The following is a 6,854-nucleotide window of genomic DNA, read 5'->3' as shown; positions in this document are numbered from 1 at the left end:
AATCAGCGCATGATTAACATGGCTTTAGTTAGTCAAAGCACCGAAGATACTAGAAGAAAGCTTCATAAACAGGCTGGGTTTGTGGGTATGAATACTTCACAGTTATTAAAAACAGCCAGTCAGGTGTTTGTGAATAGAGATGTGGCAGGCCGTAGAGACAGCCGCAAAGAAAGCAAGTGTCAAGCCTGGCAAAATGCCTATCTGCTAGCTGCAGCTATTAGAGGAGTTCCCCCGAAGGGCCGAGGAAGGAGGGGGCCCTGGGAAAAACACTCAGTCTGACCAACCATGCCTGCAGTGTAACCAGTGTGCATACTGTAAAGAAATAGGGCATTGGAAAGACAAGTGCCCGCAGTTAAAAGAGAAACAAAATGACTCCGAGCCAGAGGTCTCAGGCAAGGATGAAGGGGCCTTGTTTAATCTAGCAGAAGGGTTACTGGACTGAGGGGGACCGGGCTCAGGTGCCCCCAATGAGCCCATGGTCAGGATGACAGTCAGGAGCAAGGACATTGAGTTTCCTGTCGATACTGGTGTGAGCATTCACTAGTAACGACCCCAGTCACCCCCTTATCCAAAAAGACTATTGATATAATCAAAGCCACAGGAGTCTCGACAAAACAAGCTTTCTGCTTGCCCTGGACTTGTACTGTAGGGGGACATGAAGTGATTCACCAGTTCTTGTACACGCCTGACTGCCCCTTGTCCTTGCTGGGAAGGGACTTGCTTAGCAAGCTGAGGGCCACCATCTCTTTTACAAAGCACAGCTCTTTACTGCTAAAGTTACCTGGAATGGGAGTCATTATGGCCCTTACAGTCCCCTGGGAGGAAGAATGGACTTTTCTTAACTGAGCCAGGCCAAGAGATAGGACCAGCTTTGGCTAAGCAGTGTCTAAGGGTGTGGGCAGAAGATAATCCTCTGGGGCTGGCAGTCAACAAAGCCCCCATACCCAGAGAAGCTCTTGAAGGTGTCCAGATCCATCTCCAGTGCCTGAAGGCCTTTGGAATTATAGCCCCCTGTCAGTCTCCCTGGAACACACCCCTGCTGCCTGTTCCCAATCCAGGAACCAAGGTTTACAGACCAGTATAGGACTTGCACTTGGTTAAACAAGCTACAGTGACTTTGCACCCAATGGTACCTAACCCGTACATGTTGTTAGGGTTACTGCCAGCTGAGGACAGCTGGTTCACCTGCCTGGACTTGAAGGACACTTTCTTTAGCACCAGACTAGCTCCTGAGAGCCAGAAACTGTTTGCTTTCCAGTGGGAAGATCTGGGCTCAGGTGTCACCACTCAGTACACTTGGACCTGGCTTCCCCAAGGGTTCAGGAACTCCTCCGCTATCTTCAGGGAGGCCCTGGCTCGAGACCTGCAAAAGTTTCCCACCAGAGACCTAGGCTGTGTGTTGCTCCAGTACGTCGACGACCTCCTGCTGGGACACCCCACAGCAGTTGGGTGCGCCAAAGGAACAGACACCCTGCTCTGGCACCTGGAGGACTGTGAATATAAGGTGTCCAAGAAGAAAGCTCAGATCTGCAGACAGCAGGTACACTACCTAGGATTTACAGTCCAGCAGGGGGAACGCAGCCTAGGATCAGAAGGAAAGCAGGTCATTTGCAACCTACCAGAGCCTAAGACCAGAAGGCAGGTGAGAGAATTCTTAGGAGCTGTTCTTAGGGTTCTGCAGGTTATGGATCCCAAATTTTGCAGTACTGGCCAAACCTCTGTACCAAGTTACAAAGGGGGGTGACATGGAACCTTTCAAATGGGGGTCCCAACAGCAACAGGCTTTTCATGAGTTGAAAGAAAAACTCATGTCAGCCCCAGCCCTGGGTCTGCCTGACCTGACAAAGCCATTTATACTATATGTGTCAGAGAGAGAAAAAATGGCAGTTAGGGTTTTGACGAAGACTGTGGCACCCTGGTCGAGGCCGGTGGCCTACCTCTCTAAACAACTAGACAGGCTTTCTAAAGGTTGGCCCCCAGGTTTAAGGGCCTTAGCAGCAACTGCCCTGCTAGCACGAGAAGCAGATAAACTAACCCTTGGGCAAAATCTGAACATAAAGGCCCCCCATGCTGTGGTGACTTTAATGAATACCAAAGGACATCATTGGCTAACGAATGCTAGACTAACCAAGTACCAAAGCTTGCTCTGTGAAAATCCCCGCATAACCATTGAAGTTTGTAACACCCTGAACCCCGCCACCTTGCTCCCCGTATCAGAGAACCCTGTCGAGCATAACTGTGTAGAGGTGTTAGACTCAGTTTACTCTAGCAGACTTGACCTCCAGGACCAATGTTGGGCATCAGTGGACTGGCAGCTGTACACAGACAGGAGCAGCTTCATCAACCCACAAGGAGAGAGGTTTGCGTGAAATACAGTGGTAACCCTGGACGCTGTAATTGAGGCCAAATCGTTGCACCAAGGTACCTCAGCCCAGAAAGCTGGGCTCATTGCTTTAATTTGGACCTTAGAACTCAGTGAAGTTAAGGCTGTAAACATTTACACTGACTCCCGGTATGCCTTTTTAACCCTCCAAGTGCATGTAGCATTATATAAAGAAAAGGGCCTGTTGAACTCTGGGGGAAAGGACATAAAATATCAGCAAGAAATCTTGCAATTAATTAGAAGCAGTATGGAAACCCCAAAAGGTGGCAGTCATACACTGCAGAGGACACCAGCGAGCTTCCACCTCAGTTGCCTTGGGAAACTCCCGAGCTGACTCAGAGGCTCGAAAAGCAGCATCTGCCCCCTACCAGGCATCAGTCACAGCCCCCCTGCTCCCTCAAGCACCTGACCTTGTAACTACTTATTCTAAAGAAGAAAAGGACTTTCTACAGGTAGAGGGAGGACAGGTGATGGAAGAAGGATGGATCCGGTTACCAGATAGGAAAGTAGCTGTGCCACAGCTGCTGGGAGCTGCAGTCGTACTGACTGTGCATGAAACCACCCATCTAGGTCAGGGGTCACTTGAAAAGTTGTTAGGCCAGTACTTCTACATCTCGCATTTGTCAGCCCTTGCCAAAATAGTGGCGCAGTGGTGTGTAACCTGCTGACAGCACAATGTGAGGCAGGGTCCAGCCATTCTGCTCAGCATACAAGTTTATGGAGCAGCTCCCTTTGAAGAGCTCCAGGTGGACTTAACATAAATGCTCAAGTGTGGAGATAACAAGTATTTACTAGTTCTCATGTATACCTACTCTGGGTGAGTGGAGGCTTATCAAACACGAACTGAGAAAGCTCGTGAAGTAACCCGTGTGCTTCTTCGAGATCGTATTCCTAGATTTGAACTGCTCTTACGAATTGGCTCAGATAATGGGTTGGCGTTTGTGGCTGACTTGGTACTGAAGACAGCAAAGGTATTAGGGATCACATAGAAACTGCATGCTGCCTCCTGACCTCAAAGTTCAGGAAAGGTGGAGCAAATGAATCGGACTATCAAGAATAGCTTAGGGAAAGTGTGTCAGGAAACAAGATTAAAATAGATACAGGCTCTCCTGATGGTATTGTTTAAAATAAGATGTACCCCTTCTAAAAGAACAGGATATTCCCCTTATAAAATATTGTATCATAGGCCCCCCTCCCATACTATGGGGACTCCCAGGCACTCCACAAGAGCTAGGTGAAATTGAGTTACAATGACAGCTACAGGCCATAGGAAAAATTGCTCAAACAATTTCAGCCTGGGTAAATGAGAGGTGCCCCATTAGCTTATTCTCCCCAGTTCACCCTTTCTCTCCAGGTGATCAAGTGTGGATCAAGGATTGGAACGTAGTCCCCTTGCGACCATGGTGGAAAGACCCCAGACCATCATCTTGACCACCCCCACAGCTGTAAAGGTAGAAGGAATCCAAGCCTGGATCCACCACAGCCACGTGAAACCTGCAGCCTCTGAGACCTGGAAAGTGAGACCAAGCCCGGACAACCCCTGCAAAGTGACTGAGATGGACGACAAGCCCTGCTCTGGTCACACCCAGAAGCTGACTCACCTATGCACAGCTGAAGCATGAGGAAGCTCATTGTGGGACTTATTCTCCTTAAAATTTGGACTTATGTAATAAGAACTTCCACTGATTTTCCCCACATGGAGGACTGTTCCCAATGTATTCATCAGGTCACTGAGTAGGGCAACAAATTAAAACAGTTCTGTTTTATAGTTATTATTGTTGCGGGACAATCAAAGATGGGAGAGACCGAACAAATTGAGTTCAGGAAAGGTCTTTATTAAAAGATGATCACCTGGCTCAGTAGGATTAGTGTACAGGAAAGTCTGAGCCCTGGACAAAGAAAGCAGCCACCTTTTAAGCAGTCAGTGGCCGGGAGCTACGTGATGCAGGAGGCATACTTACAGAAGCAAGAACAAAGGCAGTTGATCAGTCTTACATTTATCTATACTACATGTTCCACATCCTTGGGAAACCACGTTTCTGTATAAACCTTGTAACTTTGCAGCTGCACTGGGGAGGTGAAGCAGGAACTCGCTAAGCCTCAAGGAACATGAAACTAGCAAGTACAGATAAGGCTCAAATGTATTACATGAATCATTATCAATCTGTCTTGCAGGAAGACCTAGGTAGTGAAGATGAAAGTGAGAACTCCCACTAATAAGTGAGATTCTCAAAGGGGGGAATGAGGAAGGAGCCCACCTCTCTTATTGTTTCATACCTCAGAAAAAGAAGGAAGAAATAAAAGTTAAAGAAGGCAAAAATGAGATAAATAGTCAGGCAGCCTGGCCCTGCACCCCAGGCCTGGTCTGCTAGTTAAATATCAACCCCTGACCTAACTGCTTGTACTGTCTGTATATTCCAGACATTGTATGAGGAAGCATTGTGAAACTTTCTGTTCTGTTCTGTCTTAACTACCAATGCATGGGGCCCCAGCCATGTACCCCATGCTTGCTCAATTGATCACAACCCTTTCATGTGGATCCCCTTAGAACTGTAAGCCCTTAAAAGGGGCAGGAATTTCTCTCTTGGGGAGCTCAGTTTTTGAGATGCAAGTCTGGTGACGCTCCTGGCCAAATAAAGCTACCTCCTCCCTCAACCCAGTGTCTGAGGGGTTTTGTCCATGGCTTATCCTGCTACAGATCCAACTCTATGTTCATTCCACCATTATCCCATACCCTTAATATTTATTCCCATGCCTGTTCTCCAGATTGCTATTTATATAAATTAGAGAACTCCAACAGTTCAAGTATAGCGCACTTCCTCATGGGTCACACTCTCAACATCATCCTTAGGGGGCCACCAGGACTTTAGTTATAGGTTTAGAAGCAAACGGAGGTGTTGGGGGTGGCCTCTGAGGAGACTCAACATTATCTTGCCTGGCAACTGGCTCAGGGGAGGCCATCACTGTTGCTGCAGGCAGCATAGGGTTTTTCTCCTTGGACAAAGGTGGAAAGGCTGATAGCAGCATAGGTCAGGGAGGGGATGTTGCCACTACTGGGGATGGGGAAGCTGTTCCTTCTGGCAAAAAAGGTTCACCAGAGTTTACAAACTCAATGTCCCCAGCTTCTTCAGGGTCCTCCCACATGTCCCCATTCCAAGTTGCCAGGTCGCATTCTTTTCCAACAAATGCCCTCACTTTAACAGTAGACACCTGGTGAGACTGTGCATGCATCTTTCATTGCTGGTCAGCCACTCGTGTAAGAGCTTGGGTCTGTTTTTCCACAGTTTCAGCTCTTTTTCTACAGGAGATAAGACTCTCATTCAGGGCAGTCTTAGCAGATTTGAGGCTCCATATCTGCTTCTGAACCTGGGAGATAGAATACTTGAGTTCATCATTTTCTTTCATCACTTTGTCCACTGAACTTAGGAGCAACCAACCAGCTTCATTATGTTCCTTGATTCTCCACATATGGTCAAAGGTATTATGTATAGAGTCACTAAACTCCTTGCCTCTCAAGAGTGGTGAATCAGGAGTGTCAAATGCATTTATTTTGTATAACTCTCTACACAGTTTCCACCAAAAACTATCAGTGTTCTCCATACTATTAGAAGTAGAGACCTTAGCATTTTTGGGTCTAATCATATTAATCAGCCAACTCCAGAGACTCCCAAACCAACGAAAGAACTCCATCCTTTATATTCTATTCCTCTAGAACGACACTCCCAGTACCAAAATCTAATCTGTATTAGGGTTCTCTTAGAGGGACAGAACTAATAGGAGATATATATATCTCCTATTATATTTATATATATTTATATATAATATATAAACTCCCCTTTATATATATAAATAGGTGTATTTATATATAATATATAATGTATATTATATATAATTTATATATTATATATAATTTATATATAATATATAATGTATATTATATATAATTTATATATAATATATAATGTATATTATATATATAATTTATATATAATATATAATGTATATTATATATAATTTATATATAATATATATTATATATAATTTATATATAATATATATTATATATAATTTATATATAATATATAATATATAATTTATATATAATATATAATATATAATATATAATTTATATATATAATATATAATATATATTATATATAAAATTTATATATAATATATAATATATATTATATAAAATTATATAATATATAATATACATTATATATAATTTATATGTAAGATATAATTATATATAATTTATATGTAATATATAATATATAATATATATAATTTATATGTAATATATAATATATAATATATATAATTTATATGTAATATAATATATATTATATAATTTATATGTAATATATAATATATATTATATAATTTATATGTAATATATATTATCTATAATTTATATGTAATATATATTATCTATAATTTATATGTAATATATATTATCTATAATTTA

At 42.9% G+C, this 6,854-nt stretch overlaps 1 long non-coding RNA gene across 1 annotated transcript in view; it reads left to right on the top strand.

Annotated features, from left to right (window-relative positions):
* Nucleotides 1–5,038, top strand: part of LOC134759886 (uncharacterized) — a 30,663-nt gene extending 25,625 nt beyond the window's left edge. The window contains exon 2 of the long non-coding RNA XR_010136754.1: nucleotides 3,738–5,038. This is a non-coding gene — a long non-coding RNA (uncharacterized LOC134759886). The remainder of the gene's footprint in view (nucleotides 1–3,737) is intronic.
* The last annotated feature ends 1,816 nt before the right edge of the window (nucleotides 5,039–6,854 follow it).

Source organism: Pongo abelii, chromosome 14 (genome assembly GCF_028885655.2).
Source record: "Pongo abelii isolate AG06213 chromosome 14, NHGRI_mPonAbe1-v2.0_pri, whole genome shotgun sequence".
NCBI lineage: Eukaryota > Metazoa > Chordata > Mammalia > Primates > Hominidae > Pongo > Pongo abelii.
Note: the sequence above shows the minus strand (reverse complement) of the source record. Positions and strands in the feature narration are given on the sequence as shown.